This window comes from Apostichopus japonicus, chromosome 7 (genome assembly GCF_037975245.1).
Source record: "Apostichopus japonicus isolate 1M-3 chromosome 7, ASM3797524v1, whole genome shotgun sequence".
Lineage (NCBI taxonomy): Eukaryota > Metazoa > Echinodermata > Holothuroidea > Aspidochirotida > Stichopodidae > Apostichopus > Apostichopus japonicus.
Window position 1 is genome coordinate 9,201,063 of NC_092567.1, and position 19,164 is coordinate 9,220,226.

General features: G+C 37.2%; 1 protein-coding gene and 1 long non-coding RNA gene across 2 annotated transcripts in view; one reads left to right on the forward strand and one right to left on the reverse strand.

The window, feature by feature from the left end:
- Positions 1-8,405: 8,405 nt before the first annotated feature.
- Positions 8,406-14,293, reverse strand: LOC139970125 (uncharacterized). The gene is made up of 3 exons (XR_011794030.1): positions 12,772-14,293; positions 9,190-9,919; positions 8,406-8,750 (listed from the first exon to the last, which is right to left on the reverse strand). It is a non-coding gene; the product is annotated as an uncharacterized lncRNA (long non-coding RNA).
- Positions 14,294-15,652: 1,359 nt separating this feature from the next.
- LOC139970053 (uncharacterized) overlaps positions 15,653-19,164 on the forward strand; it is a 491,924-nt gene continuing 488,412 nt past the window's right edge. The window contains exon 1 of the mRNA XM_071975667.1: positions 15,653-15,881. The gene's annotated coding sequence lies outside the window, so the exon portion shown is untranslated. The remainder of the gene's footprint in view (positions 15,882-19,164) is intronic.

Genomic DNA, 19,164 nt, shown 5'->3' on the forward strand with positions numbered 1-19,164 from the left:
ACAAGGGTCCACCCCCCCCCCCTGAAACGCATTATACAAAACAGCAAGAATAACTTAACATGATACGCCCTTGCACCCACACTGAGGCTGAATTCCTTTCGGAAAAATAATGTTTTCGGTTAAACATGAATATCAGAGAAAATTTCATAACTGAAAAGTGAAAATGTCTCAGTTAAAGTCCCAGGCTTTCCAGTAGGGCCAGAATATATTTCGGAGTAATTTAATTCTTTCCTCTGACAGGTGTTTTCGTGCTTTAAACTCACTACAAGCAGCGGATTAGCCAGAGGGTGGGGAAGAGGGTGGAGGCAGGGGATGTCCCCCATAAACATTTTCGAGGACGAAACGAGGTTAGCAAAAAGTTATGACAACGAAAATCAAATAGCCATGATATATAGATATTACTGGATAGGCTACTTGTGTTTATAATACGGCGCAAGCTGCCACAGATTAAGTTTCACATCATTAGCCATACAAAACATAGCATCAGATTTCTCCGAACAAGTTAACTTTGCTTCAATAATTAACACTTTTAGTAAACGTTACGTGCGTCCTAATAAAAGCAAACACAGCATCTCTATTTGGGTCACTGAGATCTGATATACCTGTGTATACTTATCCTAACGTACCATTATGTACATGTAAATATGTTATATCGTTATATACATATACATGACCGTTGCAACAGGACGCAGTTAAATAAGTTAAATAGATTGCTTCGTTACCTATACAAGCTTTTAATAGCAGTAATATTATTATAAATATACATTAAAGACCAAATCCGAGAGATCGGAAAATCAACTTTTACCTCACTATATATTTGAAATGAGCCTCGAATATTCAAGCTAGTTACATATATATATATATTTTTAGTAGATATGAATATAATAAGGAATCGATAATTATGAGAGAACCTGAATGAGCCAATGAGAACACGTAGATAAATGAAAATGATAACGGAATTTACTTCTGTTTTTATCTTTTCTAATCAAACGAACAACCATAATCTGCCTATTGTGGAATGTTCATTGAGGTACCACGTGACCTATTTCTGTTCATTGTCTCCTTATGCAGAGGCTTCGCAAGATGGTTCAATTCAGAAGGGGGATCGGGGAAGGGGGTGGCAGACATCGAATGCAGCGGGACATATGTCAAAGTATCGCTAAGGTTATGTCTTAGATTATACTACGGAAGGAGTGGGTGACAGGCATCGGGTCAGTGGAGTATGTGACATTCATTTAATTAAGGGGAAATACCGCCAATATCTTGGAGAGAACATAATCCTTGTGAATTTTGTACCACACATTTTCAGTTAATAACGTCTTGGAACAAAAGAACACTTTTTAATAATACTTGTCATAGATTGTTCAACAAAATGGCACTTCTTATTTAAAAAGGGCATTTTATGTTACAACATTTAAAAAGGATTGTTTAATATAAAGGAGCATATCTCATTTATATGAATTAAAATAAATGTTACCCTGGTTGTATACATGAGCAGACGGAGTAAATGAGAGAATAAGATTTGCACTACTGGTTGTTGTTATTTTGTGATGTAAAACAACACCCAGTTGGGACAAATTTTTCGATATTGTACTGTTTCCCGCTTCAGAGCACTCGTATTGTCAGTGTGAGCAGTATGAATATCATGTTTCTATCATATGAAGGCCAGGAACTGTTTATACTGTCAATGCAAATGTTTTGAAGCATGATATGGGAGGACAGTTTAGAGAGGTATTAGCATTAGGAAATTGTCCAAACTGCATGGCTGAGAATATAATCAGTACGATCAATATTCAAAAGAAATATGTTAAGTAATGTAAATACAGGGATGATTAGCCGAACAGAGGCAAGCAGAGTAGGTTAATGTTCTTATAACATTAACATCCAGTAAAGACCAGGCAATCCAATTTACTGAAAGTGTATAAGAAAAGAGTATGTGTATCGATGTACACGAAAAGATATGAAAGCACTGGATATTCCAAGGCTTTATCTAACACATCCCAATTATGGCGGTTATTACCATAACACAGTTACATGAGCAGTTACATGCGGGACACATGGGACAGTTACATAAGCATCTGGAAAGAATAATTTATATCAACAGAATCAATCTGCATATAGGAAGTGCCATAGTACCGAAACGACGCTGGTAAAAATAACGAATTACTTACAATGTGCAATAGATCAAAACCACTGCGTGTTCCTAGTAACGTTAGATCAGAGTGCAGCATTTGAAACCTGTGAACCATGACCTGTTATTACATTGTTTCACCGAATCCTTCGCAGTTACGGGATCTGCACATTCCTGGAATGACATCCTACTTCAAGCAACGCACGCAATCAGTGAATATAAACGGCAATACTTCATCTGTCAAGGATCTCGTGACCGGCCTCCATCAGGATTCTGTATTGGGACCATATTTGTACCCAATCTATACATCTCCATTATTTTCAATCGCGGAGAAATATGGCATCCATTTGCACATGTACACCGATGACACACAGTTATATGTGCCATGTGAACCACGAGATGTTACTTTTAGTTGTTTGGAGGATGCGATCTTGGAAATACGCGAATGGATGGCAGAATATCACCTCAAACTGAACGATGGGAAGACAGAGTTTCTAATCATTTGCTAAATCAACCGTCTCATATACATTCCATCAAAATAGGCACTACAGATGTTCCAGCAAGTGTCTGAATCCGTAATACAGGTGCAACACTTGACTCGGAACTGAACATGATGCCAAATATCATTACCGTAGTAAGAACCCGTTACTCCCACATCCAGCAGATTGCTCGTATACGCCAGTTTATAACACAAGCCGCTGCCGCAACGCTAACCAATATTATCGTAACATCACGCTTGGATTATGTCAACAGCCTCCTTTTCGGGTTACCGGGAAACGCCACTCGTTAACTGCAACAAGTCTAGAACAGCGCTGCTCGAGTAGTTTGTAGAGTGAAGAGGAGAGACCATATAACGCCGATTCTAAGGTCTTTACATTGGCTTCAGTAGAGTTCCGAGTGAAATACAAATTCAATCTTCTCACATATAAAGCTCTACTGCTTCGCACCGACTTATCGGCGATCTCCTGGCACCCTGTCATTACGCTCATCATCACGGGGACTGCTTTAAGAAATGAGAACAAAGAAAAAAGCTGGGACAAAGCATTTTCAGTATGTGCGCCCAAGCTATTGAATGCCATGCCGAATGCAGTACGTACCTTTGATGTTTGAACTGTACAGTATTTTTGTAACACCATAGCTTTAATGTATTTTTCTATCATACTATAGGTTTAATGGTGTAAACCTTGTAGGCGATATTTTTCTACTATTTGCTTTTAAATGTTTCATGTATTTTAAATGTTTCCTGTATATTAATTATTTCAATTCCTGTTAAGCGCTTCGTGCACCGTTGCTGATGGACGCGCTATATAGGTACTATTTTATTATTATATTATAACAATTGGACATCATTGGCAAGAAAATTAGATTTATGGTCATCCATATCCACTGTTTACACTTGGATTCAACTTATTCCCTCAAACATGTCTCCTCTTTGACACATCCTATCTACTTGAATATATATTCAGCGTCTGGATACCACGATGGCGTGGTCTGCTTCTAATCAGGTTTTCCCTCATTATCCACACAATGCATAGATCGAGATTTCTATGTACAAGATACATTTGCTTCAGTAATTAACACTTCTAGGAAAAACTTCCCTTCGTTTTGTGGTACCGGCTTGTCATCTATAATATAAACATCACCTCATCTGAGTCACTGATTATGGATACCTGCGTATACCTGCCGATACGTACTAGTGTGTACTACACAAGTGTGGGATATGTGACCAGTGCAAGAGGGGACCCGGTGGCGAGCTTTTTTCCCAAACAGGTTGCAATTATGTGTAAATAGTCGTTCATGATTGGTCGGAAAAGTTACGTTACCATCATTGTAATCTTCACTTCGAGATTACCAAAATCCATTCGTTGCAACAAAGATATACCCGTCCTATATACGGTGTTTATTCAATAGTTTCCTCTATATATGATTTAGCCCAATGAAGATACATATAATTCAACAGTTCAGTTGTGGAAGTTAAGCCTTCATTATTCGCGAACCATTTTCCAAATTTTAGTCCTAATCTAGTCGCGCAATTCACTTACCTGTTGTACCGATTCAAAATATTGCTGTCGTCATGTTTAGCCTATATTCATTTGAGACTCGTGAACTCTCGTCATGAGTTTGATCTTCGTGCGTGTTTATTTCCTGTCATAAAATGATGGCTTATTCGAGTTGGATACAGAAGCTAACAATACTATTTTAACACTAAACAAATTATATCCTTATACATGTTTTCCTCTTTTCCACGAACGAATTCCGATTTCAATAGTACGGCTCACGAATCTTGGATAACGTATAAACTCGAAACCAATAGAATGTAGCGTATGATGTATTATAAGTAAGGTTAACATGTGTTCCAAGCATTAAACGTGGTCATGGCCTCATCTCAGATCGTCAGTCGGGGGGAAATGGTTCAGTCGATGGATTGTTGCAATCATCCGTGTGAAATGTGGACTCGCGCTACGGATATAGCATCACCCCTTACGCCATATACATATTTATTAGTAAAATATTGCGTTGAAGGTTACTTATACACTGTTAAAAAAAATTCTGTTCAAAAACAGAATTTCTCTGGCAGCAGAGTTTCCAGAAAATGTCTGTTATTTCCAACTGCAGATAATCTATGTAAAATAAACAGTCTAAAACTGTTATTTATACAGTTTATATCTTTCATTATAACAGTTTTTGTCCGTAAACTTACTGTACGACGACCGTTATTTTACACCATATTCAATGTAAAATAAACAGTCTGAAACTGTTATTTATACAGTTTTTTCCCCCATTATAACAGACTCTATTCGTAAAATTACTGTACGACGACCGTTATTTTACACCATATTCTATGTAAAATAAACAGTCTGAAACTGTTATTTATACAGTTTTCCCCCCAATTATAACAGTTTCTGTCAGTAAAATTACTGTATGTCAACCGTTATTTTACACCATATTCTATGTAAAATAAACAGTCTAAAAATGTAATTATACAGTTTTTATTTTGCATTATAAAAGTCTTTGTCCGTAAAATTACTGTACGACGACCTTAATTTTACACTGAATTCTATGTTAAATACACAGTATGAAAGCGTAATTCATAGTTTTTCTTTGCATTATAAAAGTTTTTATCCGTAAAATTACTATATGACGGCTGTTATTTTACACTACATTCTATGTAAAATAAACAGTCTGAAACCGTTATTTGCAGTTTTTTCTTGCAATATGTAATTTTCTCTGTAAAATAACTGTATTGTGACTTTTAATTTACTGTATCTTTTAGGTAAAGTCTAGTCTTCAATGTTATCTATAGTTTTTTACCTTGCAATAAATGGGTCTTTGTCTGTAAAATTGGCTGTCAGATGGAATTACTATTATCAGTGAGATTATAAAATAAGAAACAACTTATTGTTCTCTGAAACTTTTATTTACAACTTCAAAACTTGTTGAAACATATTTTTGAACGTCAAAACCTTAAAAGTAATATATAAGACTGAACATCAGAAGGCAATCTCTTATTGATGACTGGGAATTTGCTGGGTGCCCCAGCCTTTCTTTTGGAAAAGGTTTTGTTATACAGACGATACTTTCATTGTTTGGAAATATACTGATAAGTCTGTATGTGGCCATATTTGTCTCTTCGGCCACTTCAGGAAATCGTGGATCAGCAACTGAAAGTTTTCACAATTAACTGATCATAAAACACTAAGCTTTGACACCTGCTAGTTCCTCGCCCTTTCTATTGCTCTACAACAAAGTTCCTTTCCCTCTTATTTACAGATGCACTTGAAGTATGCAAAGGTCACTGATAAGGATTGTATACTTTTTCTAATTTTCATGACTTCTTTAGCCCTTAAAGTTCAAAGTGGAAGTTAAAGACAAGGATATGTTACAATACGTAAGAATAAAGATTAACTAATCTGTTAACCAAAGATATTGTAAATCATCTGATCAAAAGATATATAAACAATGATTTGACCTTTGTACCTGTAAATGATTAAAAAAGTTGTCCTGTAAATGATTAAAAAAGTTATATTCCTGTGCTTCTGCTGTTGACTGGAAGGAGCAGTTTTATGAAAAGATTTCATGTCAACATTTAGCAGAGAGATTTTATATTTTGACAACAAAATATAGTTTAGTTATCAAGCTTATAGCATTAACAAAATGAATAGAATAACTTGACATCTGAAACTATTATGGATTCAAAACTTTTTTAACATTTGTGAACCTGCTTGGAAGAGTTTCAGAGTTTATGGAGTTATTGGATTGGTGTCATGATAGCACCAAATAATAGTCTTTAACAATTTTGTCAACAATTAAAACCTTGTAAATATCCACCAACAAAACACAATAGTTTGAACTCTGTATAAATGTTTAACTGTTCATTTGTAAAAGAGACTTCTCTGTAGCTGGAGAGTCTATGGTTCCAGTTAAGGACGCTCAAGAGGCTCGCTAACATTTTCTCAACTAGGAACACTTTAAATCAACCAAGTGACCTAGATTTATAATCCAAAGTTACCAAATTGCCAGACTAATGTGACCAATCACGGGAAGTGCCTGAAAAGCATTTAGACTGTCCAATCTGACTCAAACTCCTTCAGGTTTCCAACCAAAGCCAAAATTTTTGGGTTGACAGGATAGCTCTTCTTGGATTTGGGGGTCTTTCTTCCCTTTCTGGATACAATCCAACAAAGCAGCTGCAAAGAGGAGAAAATTAGAACTGTGAAGTCATAAAGTTCAAATAAGTTTGCAATTATTAAACCATTTAACAATCAATTTCCCTTGGTCTCAAATTTACACCACAGTATGTCATACATGATAGTAAGATGTGACACAACTCAGTTTCCAACTGTATGTGTGCTCACTGGTGTTGATAGAAGCAATTGAGCTGGATACCTGTCTTAATTTACAAGCCTTTGGAATTCAACAGTTTTCTAGGAAATCATGATCTGAAAAGAAGAGCTAATTTTTGAATCCTCTTTTAATTTCAATTTTGTTCAGTTTAAGCTGATACCCTCTAGTTGTAACAAATTGTGAAGGTGTTCTCAGTAAGTAACCAAACTCATACATTCCCACCCTTTTCCAAAATAATAAAACATGCCATTCAACTATTTACACTAACTTTCCATTGGTGAAAATAATGTAAAGGTCATCAATGTTTACAAAAGGTTACCAAAGCTGCTGTTATTCTTTGAACAAAACAAATAGTACAAAATAAGTAAATCAGCTGTAACTGAGAACAGAGTATGATTTATTTCAATGATCTGCCTAGGAGTAGAGTTAACTGCAATTTGTTGATTTGTTTTCTTTATTGGTACCTTTATGATCGGCTGATCTTTTGAAGGTGGCTAATAATATGCATACACTCTTACATTGCATGTCAAGGGAATGTCCACACAAAATAACAATGGTTAACTATTACTAGGGTACTTTCAGCCTACTCACCGCTGGATAAACTCCACTAAAGTTGCACCTTCAGATGGATACTCAATGTTTAAGATGAAAAACATTGCAAACAGCATGGTCATTGCACTTTCAAAAGTTTGAATGTGGTCATTAACAATAACCATATCTACTGCCAACATAAACTTTCTTCCAGTGTATATGTTTGGACCTGCAAAAAATAAATATCAATTAGAACTATTAAGAGAATGTCCAGTTAAATGCCACTGCTATGACTACCACTACTTTACAGTTGCAGCGTGAATATACTCCAACTCGCGTGTACTAATGGGTCATTATTTTTAATTCAATATTATTTTTACCGGTATTCAAGGTTTGTTTTGGATGCACTTGGTATTTCGATATATTCGTTGATGGCAGATTTCAATATTGTCAGTGTGGATATGAAAGAAAAAACAGTTTATCTGATATATCGATTTACTGAGGCACCCTCAGCAACACAAAAATGACATTGAAAATGTTGCAACGGTCAACCAAAATGTTTTTACCACATATGAAGTCAAAAATGGGCTATAGTTCTTGAGTTTCATGTTACATTCTGAGCATCAAATGCACACATACATGCTGAATTGATGCAGTAACAGAGTTTTCCCAGTTAAATCTCAGATGGACTCATGACTTTGTCTTCCACAGGTGATAGTGCACTATGGGGTGTCATTGACACACTTGCAATCATATAACTTCCTAGGTGTCTCTAATCAAAGATTCCCAAATTTTGACCCATGTTGATTCAAGTGACCACACCTACATACCACATGAGATCTGTCCAAGATTCCCTTCTTGAGATATCATGTTTACAAATTATTCAGTTTCACCTCTGTTGACCCCAAATGATCTTTGACCTTTGCCAAAAACAATAGGCTTCTTGTACTCTATCGGGTACACCCACATGCCAACTATGAGATCTGTCTAAGCTTCCTTTCATGAGAAATTGTGTTTACAAGGTAGGCATCACTAAAATACATACACACGCACACATACTCACCATCACAAATTTCAAACGTTACAACTATCATCCAAACCAAAAAGGGAAAAAGAGCAGTGTATATGTACTGGAGGAAATGCATCTTAGAGCAAAATCCTCCAAATGCTTCTCACCTTGAATAATGATGCATGGGGATGTTGACTTCAGATCCTTAGTGATATTCTGCACAGTACTGGTTTCCTGAACATAATGTAAATGTAGGAACAATAAAATTGTTTGGAATACTTATCTTATTATATAGTGGGACAAAACATTCAAGATGCCATCTGGGAAAACAGGAGTTTCTTCCAAAGCATAACATAAAACAAATGAAACTGAGGGACAATATGTATCCCTGGAATCAAAATGATGACTATGGGGAAAATCTTAATTAACTGATGGCATATGATGTACTGAACTTTGGACTTCAGAGTCCTAATACACAACAATTACAGCTGACCTACAAACAGTAAACATCGCAGAGGAAAATCGTTATAAAGTCAATCAACTTCACCAATACATCTACATAACTGTAAGTTTAAGAACGACAAACCAGAGTAAAACACAAAAACACAGACAAATAGTGCTATTCTGAGACTGTTCACAAGCTTAATGATTTATAAAGGTAGCTACTTCTTACCTTTGCAAGGTAGAAAAGATCGTCCTATTTATCTCCAAGGTGATTGCAGAGGAGGAGAATAAGTCCTGGAACATCAGGGGAATGATCACCACCTCCTTCTTCTTCTTTGCTGACACTTGCAGAAACTTCTGAATTCGTGGACTTTTATCTATAAAAGCTGTAGTGAGAACTGATTTCAGTTTGATGCCCACTAAATCTTCAAAATGTCCCATCATCCCAACCTCCTCAAACAAGAAAGGATATTCATCAAGGAAAGCACATACAGGAACTTGCTGACTGTTTATCTTGGCACGGATGGTTGGAAATACAGTTTTCATGAGGAAAACAATTTCATTGTCATCCCATATGTTAAGTTCATGCATCACCTTTAAGTCATCTATCTTTTTTATCTGCGTGTCTCGATCCTCCCCTTCCCCTTTCCAGATAACAGACATTTATTGCATTAAGGTACTAGTTTTTTGGACACTCACAGAACATCAGCATTTACACAACAAACAGGGGCAGCACTCAAGCTCGCAATCTATTGAATCAAGCATATCTTCAATTGGCAACAGGGGCATTCTCTGACACGTCTGTTTAGGTTGCTGTGGCCGAGTAGATAAAGGCGGTGGCATTTGAAGCAATGAGGCTTAGCAATCGGGAGGTTCGGGGTTCGATTCCCGGCCGGGTCATAGTAAGGTGGGTTTTTCAACCAAGAGCAATCTACGGTTTTCCCATCTGAAATGACTTTCTAAATTGAAAAGATTTCAAATTTGAGTTAAAATGTTGAATTGGAAGCCACCCCACGTGTAAGTTGTAATTCATAAGCCCTTGCGGTCTTCTCCCACATTTGTGGTCACTTAAGCGTCGTAATAATAACTGCTGGATATTATTATTATTATATTATTACTATATTATATTATTATTATTATTAGATATATTATTATATTATATATATTATTATTATTATTATTATTATATTATTATTATTATTATTTTTATTATTAATTTAATTTAGTAATTTTCAAAACCTGATCTTGTTGACATAAACTGTGAAAAGTTTGAAGCTCCTCAACAATCATTTGAATTGTTTGTGATGGAACAAGTTGTTTTGCCTGAAGTTTCAGAAGAAACAAGGCAAAATTTTGTTGAAATTGAAGCCTAGACTGACCTGTTTCATGCGCCCTACCTTGGCAATTGTTACTCTTTTCGAAATCACAGCTTATGTCATTTTCACTGACAAATCTATCAGTCTCTGTAGACACATCAAAGCAGTTAGTATCTAGAGGTATATCTTGATCCAAAGAGCAATGATCACGAGTAGAAAGTTTGTATTTATCCAAAATGTTTACAGCTCCCCAGTTTCTGTGACAACGTGACAAATGTGCTGTAAATGAACTGGTTTTTGAAAAATCTCTTTTGCACTTCTTATATGGACAAGATACAATTTGTCCTTTTCTTATATGTGCTTTTAAGTGTGCCAAATATGAGGACAGATCTGTGAGTTCTTTTTGACAGATTTCATATGTACAAATCAATGACAGGTTAACTGACTGAAGATTTGCTGCAACTGCTGTTTGCTTTTGAAGATGGCGGTGATACCTAGTCACATGAATCTTCATTGCAGCAAAAGTTGATAGGGTATAGCCACAATTAACAAAACAACATGGAAATCTCACTCGAGGTATATTCCTATGGGAACTCACATGATCAACATAGCTACGGATAGTAGCTGTTAGTGTATTGCATATTTTACAGGTGTACATTTCTGCCCTGCTTCACTATTGATTGGAGCTTATCAAAACTGATAATTTGAAAGAAGGCCGTGGCTATTCTTACGACGAGTCGTAACAATTATTTATAAACTATTCTTACGACAAAGGCAAATTCAAGCGCAGTAAAGTAAATAAAGCAACTGCGCATGTAGTAGGGGTAACCCTAACCCTAAACATAACCCTAAACCTCAATCCTAACCCTTACCCTAACCGGAAATTATTGTTTCTCCTCGTCGTAAAAATAGTACTCCTGGTCATGAAAATAGCAACTGCGCATGCGTAGTCGGGAATTATTGTTACGACTAGTCGTAACAATAGCCACTTTGTTGAAAGAAACATGAATTATGCCTTTTCAAATTCAGTCATGTTCTAAAAGGCTAATTAACCTTGGCTAATCTAAAGACTGCATATTACATGCCACATGAGAGCCAATATCATCCATGTATGTAGGCTATCAGCACCAATTAACTTACAAGTTACAATGTACCCACCCTTATATCATCTTCTTCGACTGTCCATCGCTACCGATGATGACTGTTGGGTGCAACAGGTAATCAATTAACATTTCTTGGCCCTCTTGTGCGAGGACAGACCAGCATTGGAACGGAAGTTTCTCCTGCAGGTGGTACATTGATAGTCTGAGGTAAAACTATCAACTGCCCCATGACGTAAATCATGCTGCCGCTTGTACATTTCATTTCTCCTGTCTTCCACGGTCTTGATGGTGTTCCTCACTGCGAGTCTCCAGCTGATCCTATCACTGGCCAATGATTCCCATCTGTCAACATTGATGTTTGCTTTTCCCAAGCTTCGTTTCAGGGTATCTTTGTAACGCAAGATTTGACCACCCTGTTGCCTTTTGCCTTCTGAGAGCTCACCGTAGAAAACCATTTTTGGCAACCGATGTTCAGGCATTCTGCGAACATGTCCTGCCCACCTTAGCTGTGAGGCTGTGACCATAGATTCAATGCTTGGTAGGCCTGCTCTCTGTAGGACCTGCACATTGGCTACCCTATCCTGCCATTTGATGTTCATGACCTGACGTAGATGGTTCATCTGAATACTGCCCAGTTTCTTAATGTGACGGCTGTATAGTGTCAAGGTTTCTGTAGCATATAAAAGAGATGGCATAACTACTGTCCTGTATATTTTCATCTTGGTTGTCAATTTGATCTCATGTCTTGACCAAAGACGCTTTGAGAGAGCTCCAAAAGACTTGCAGGCAGCTTGTACACGCTTTGATACTTCAACATCTGCACTTTTGTTGCTGGATATGGTACTGCCCAGGTATGTGAAGGTATTTGACTGCGTTAGTCTTTCTCCTTTGATTGTGATCTCTTTTTCTTGTGTAGCTTTGCCAGGCTTTGGTTGATAAAGCAGTTCTGTTTTTGTAGAATTTATTTGCAAACCAAATAAGTCAGCAAAAAGGCTAATTAACCTTGGCTAATCTAAAGACTGCATATTACATGCCACATGAGATCCAATATCATCCATGTATGTAGGCTATCAGCACCAATTAACTTACAAGTTACAATGTACCCACCCTTATATCATATTAACCTAAACAACATGAAGCAAGGCTAAGCTTCACACGCACATACCAAAATGCACGGTAGGGCGACGATAGGTGGTCTAATACTGCGCCAGTGTTACTATAGTGATAGTCTAACTTTTAATTATCGTTCGTCTAGTCTACGTTATAGGCACTGGCCCCTACGGTTATAACTAAAATATAAACTAACTTTTTGTTATGACCAGACTTCAAAGTTGTTTTGTTGATTATAATAATGCAAATATGGCATATGGTTCAAATAAATTTACCACTCACGTCTGACGAAGTACTCAATGAAGTCTTGTTCTGGTGTGGAAATGTGCGTAGCCTACTGGACAGCAACGGCAGTTGTTTTCCTCTCGTGTCGACGTTCTTTGAAGCGCTGTAGTATTGTATTGTGCAATCTATACACTTCATACGTACGTGCGAGATGCGATCAATCATAATGTACAGAACAGCGCAGCATGTACTGGACGTTCATCGCGCGCCAACTTGGGTCATGTGACTGCATGCTGGACTGTAGCCAAGTTTTCCGGGAAAGCCAACGGCAGCCGCCCAGAATGTATCAAAAGAATTCCCGCCTGTGGGCGAGACGTCATAGCTGTTACAGACACGTTGACACCAATCATCGAGCTAGACCGGCTGGGTCGAATGGGAGGAGGGGTTGAGGGGGGGGGGGTGGTGGTTCAGATGAATGAAATGACATTTGCTGAACTAGACATATTTAACAACATTTTGATACGTTCGGTGACCCATTTAGCTATAAATAGCTGCATGTGTGACCGTACATTGAGCACACGTAATTGTCATCGGTTCATGTTGTACTGACAATACAAGTTAACATTAAAACAATGAATTAGACTACATCTTGAAGGCTGGGCATTGTATTCTTGGCAGCTCACATCAGTAATTGTTTTGATAGGATTTCGGAAGTTGTATACTCCTTAAACAAACGGTAAACCAATTGAAACGGTACCATCTATGTCGTTTTCACGTTAGGCATTTACAAGTAATTCGTTACTAAAACTCTTGAAATGGTTAGATTTCACATATTTGACCTACAGACCCTTCAAGGTTATCTTTCACATTGTTTTCGTTCGCTGGACAATTAAGGGTCATTGATGAGCCTCACGGGGTGGGGTTGTTGCTCAAATGTAACACTAAGGCAGAAAACGACTGTAGGGACAAAGTTAACTGGTAATTGTGGGTTGGATCATGGAGCTATCGGTAATAGCTTCATGGTTGGATTTCATTCTTTTCTTTCCCAAACGGTAATGTTACTGCACGATGGATTTTGTTGTATACCATTGTATATTGGTAACGTGTTTCCACCTTCAAGAATATTTCCGTATAACACTCTTCAAATTCCAAGTTTACATAATTGCAAAACAAACTTATTCTGTACATGACACACATAACGTCTGTAAAAATCACAGAATTTTACATGTAAATATAAAAAACTGACATATTCTGGAAAATTTTACAGGATTATCCTGTAAATTTTCATTGGAGGGAAAAATACTACAATTTTTTGTAAACCACTTGCTGTAACATAAAACGTCTGTAAAAATCACAGAATTTTACATGTAAATATTAAAAACTGACATATTCTGAAAAATTTTACAGGATTTACCTGTAAATTTTCTTTGGAGGGAAAAATACTACAATTTTGTGTAAACCACTTGCTGTACAGAAAACGTCTGTTAAAATAACAGACGTTTACATGTAAATATAGAGAACCGGCTTTTTCTGTAAAAATCGACAGGAATTTACTGTAAATTTACAATTTTTTTTAACAGTGTATGGATCTACTTAATAGTCTTAATGTTCCTCAGAATGCACCTTTTTTTGTATATATTTCTTTCTTGATGGCTGTAACTTTAACTGAGTTCTTCCGTTTATTAAAAGCAAGCCTTACTGAAGTTAATCAACAACGGAGAACTGACCGGGACGATCAATTTGAACAGAGCAAACCATTGTTTGGTTCTAGAACGGAACCTTGCAATCATATGTTACTTGATAGAATCTCGCTAAAGCTCCTTATATCTACAAACTCTTTTGTGAAATTGTTTATAATTTCTTCACATTTTTATATTTGTTCAATAAACAGTGATTTTACATTGTGTTTTTTTTTTCATACGCGAATCTCAGGGGGGCGGATGCATGATTTGTGACAGGGGGGGTCTGACTGGTCCAGCCGCGCCTGAACGTAAGACTATCTAAGCGGAGCGCCACCATCGGTTGGCGCGGAGCGTACAAGAAAATTTTTGGCTTTACAAACCCCCCAGATGGCCGGAAACGGTACTTCCCGAGTATTCTAAGCTGCATGTACCTAGCCTGAAAATATGGATCTCATGTCTGCAATTTCTCAATTGATGAGAAAAAAACAATCTATGAAATATGGTATTACATATCAGATGAGCTGAGATGATACAAAAATCATAATGCCTTTAGCCCCCAATCCCCTCCCGTTCCGTCACCACTGTTTGATGCAGGGCCGGATCCAGGATTCTGGAAGGGTGAGGGGTTTGCTCATGAAAAATTCGTTAGCGCATCCTAGCAGCCTACCGCTCTGTAACCTCACCGCCCAAAAAAATTCGAACACCACCTCAATTTTGAAACTTTTCGGTCTGAAAATTGAGATTGTTAGGCATTTTGGCACGTGTAGCACGCGTGCACACTATAGTTCATTTGACAGAAAAGACACACCTGGCTGACTTGTAAGGATAACCGCTTTTCTGACGTCCTACATGTTGAAAATTGGCGTTTAATTTAATTTAATTGTTTTTCTCTCTTTTTTCCTCTCTCTCTTTTTTTTTTGGCCAACAGCAGGGGGGGTCCGGACCCCCTGGACCCCCCTGGATCCGCGCCTGGATAATCTATAGATTCTTTTCAAGAAGTATTCAGAGTTGGCCATCGCCGCTTGTAGTTTCATCTACACAAATTGCGTACTTTACAGGCATATTATGCACATACAAAAAAATACATCGGAAACTTCCAATGTTTGCATATTAATGGACGTAACTGAGTGCAATGCATATACTTACAGAAGGAACCTTTGAACGGCTGATATGACAGAATAAACAAAACAAGGCATAAATATTAAATATGAATTATATAATCAAATAAAGTCTTTGATTGTGTAAACTATAAAACATGAAATTTGGAACCAGTTATAACTATTGACAGATTTCTACCGATATCTATTTAGCGTCCAGGATCGTATGTTAGAACGTTACATGCCCTACACGACGCCATCTTGTCAATTGGATATTCTTCATTCCCGTTTCTGTATGTTCTTTTTTCGTGATTTTCATCTGTTATTAAAGGATTCTAGACTTAAATTATACTCTGGATGATAAACCCACAACGTGATGATCCTACTGGTAAGTAACGTACAGGAGACAGTAATGGTGTGAAGCTATATTCTGATATACTAAACACGTCATTGAAAACACAGGCTATGTACTGATACTAAACACGTCATAAATAACAAAGACTCTATACTGATATACTAAACACGTCATTAATAACACAGGCTATGTACTGATGTACTTAATACGTCATTAATAACACAGGCTATGTACTGATATACTTAACACGTCATTAATAACACAGGCTATGTACTGATATATACTAGACACGTCATAAATAACAAAGACTCTATACTGATATACTAAACACGTCATTAATAACACAGGCTATGTACTGATGTACTTAATACGTCATTAATAACACAGGATATGTACCGATATACTAAACACGTTATGAATAACACAAGCTATGTACTGATATACAAAACACGTCATAACACAGGTTTTGTACTGATATACTAAACACGTCATTCATAACACAAGCTATGTACAGATGTACTAAACACATCATTAATAACACAGGCTAAATACTGATATACAAAACACGTCATAACACAGGCTATGTACTGATATACTAAACACGTCATTCATAACACAGGCTATGTACTGATATACTAAACACGTCATTACTAACACGGGCTATGAACTGATATACTAAACACGTCATTAAATAACACAGGCTATGTACTGATATACTAAACACGTCATTAAATAACACAGGCTATGTACTGATATACTAAACACGTCATAACAAGGACATGTACTTATATATTAAACACATCATTAATAACACAGGCTATGTACTGATATACAAAACACCTCACAACACAGGCTATGTACTATAATCTGAGGAAGTAAAGCCCATAACAATATGGAGATAGAATACAATTAAATTCTACTTAGAACTGGTTCTTGTCAAAATCACTATGCATTTGTGTGCCAGATATCCTTAGTGCATACTAGCTTTGTACAATTTCGTGAAGCACAGATCGTATTACTATGAAATAAGTACGTGACCTGACACTGTAGCTACCCGTACTTATACGTCCGTCTGTTCTAGGGTGTCGACCGTTTCAATCTAGTTCCGTGATTGCGCACAAGAGAAATCGTTGCTGAATAATGAAGTTTAACTCGAATGTAGCCTACCATTGTAACCTATAGGCTAAGGCTGTATACATACAATGGAACGTTATTTTACAACTATAGAAAGGAGAAGCCCTATAAAACCAGTCTTTGCCAAGAAGTGGAACCAGCTGCTGGTAACTTAGCAATGTAAAACGTTTCTTGTTGGGTGTAGCCACGCTACTTAAACTCTCAAATGACGATTTTGAAACAGGCAGTGCAATTTCAACATTACTGTCTTCTTTCCTGTGTCGGATAGGCGTGAATAATATTGAATGGCCCATTCTTATTTTTAACATTAGGCCTGACGTTAGGCCAACTGCACACTTGGGAAGCCTAACATAAGACTAGCCTAGGCTAGTTCATGGACTGCACTAGCCTAAACCGCCTATGCCCTAGGCATTACAGTACTTGTATGTTGTTACACAGTGTGGAGATTTGTGAAGCTAATCGGTACATAGCGTACTGTTCCAGGACTAGCCAAACGTTAGGCCTATTCACATTGCAATACTCCAAATCATATTTTCATTCATTTCACCAACCTTACCGCATTCCAAGATACACTATTTCAACCAGTGACGACGGCCTCTGGAAAATAGTAGCAACGCTATTTTGAAACGGTTTTTTTCATTCGTCAGCAAAATGAGGGTGGTTGATTTCAACCAATCATCGTAGGCTTTATATATATAATCGGAGAATTATATTCAGGCACGACCACAGGTTGAAATAGGTCAATCGGTTGTACCATTCAAAAGTTATAATTTTTTGTTTGGACGATGTAGTGATTTTTTAAGTCAATTTCCATTAAAAAAGGGCGAAAATCTTTTTTTTTTAAACTAAAAATGACGGTACTTTTTTAAGGAGTAATGTTGTGAATTATATAAAATAAGATTTTTAACAAATGTCAACTGCTAATATCGACTGAAATAATCGTAATGGTCATATAGTTCGTTTGCTAGTATTTTTGAAGTGATTCAAATTGGGTTTTTTTAAAGAAAATTTACACAGTTAAGGACGAAGTATAAGTGTACCACTCGAAACGTTTCCACGGGATGAATGGATAGCATGGATGACTAGGATGGATGGGATGAATGTATTGGATGTATGGATAGGGTGGATGTATAGGATCAATGGATGTGATGGATGGATAGGATGAATGAATAGGATGGATGGATAGGATGTATGGATATGATGGATTGGATGGATGTACAGGATGGATCGATAGGATAGATGGATAGGATGGATAGGATAGATGGATTGGGTGGATAGGATGTATAGGATGGATGGATAGGATGGATGGATATGATTGATAAGAGGGATGTACAGAATGGATTGATTGGATGGATGGATAGAATGGATGGAAAGGATGGATAGGATGGATAGGATAGATGGATAGGATGGATAGGATAGATGGATAGGATGGATCGGATAGATGGATAGGATTGAATGGATAGGGTGTATAGTAAGGATGTATAGGATGGAAGGTTAGGATGGATGGATAGGATGGATGGATTGGATGAATGGGGTGGAAACATATGAATATTGGATAGGATGGATCGATAGGACGGATAAATAGGATGGATAGGATAGATTCATAGCGTAATGGATTGGATAGATGGATAGGATTTGATGGATAGGATGTATAGGATGGATGGATAGGATGAAAGGATAGGATGTATGGATAGGATGGATGTATATGAAGGATGTGATGGATGGATAAGATGAATGGATAAGACGGATGGATAGGATGGATGGATATGATGGATTGGATGGATGCACAGGATGGATGGATAGCATGAATAGGATGGATAGGATAGATGGATAGGATAGATGGATTGGATGATTTGGGTGGATAAGATGTATAGGATGGATGGATAGGATGGATGGATATGATTGATATGGGGGGATGTACAGAATGGATTGATTGGATGGATGGATAGGATGGATGGATGGAAAGGATGGATAGGATAGGATAGATGGATAGGATGGATCGAATAGATGGATAGTATTGGATGGATACGATGTATAGTAAGGATGTATAGGATGGAAGGATAGGATGGATAGGATGGATGGATAGGATGGATGGGGTGGATACATATGAATATTGGATAGGATGGATCGATAGGATGGATCGATAGGACGGATGGATAGGATGGATAGGATGGATTGATAG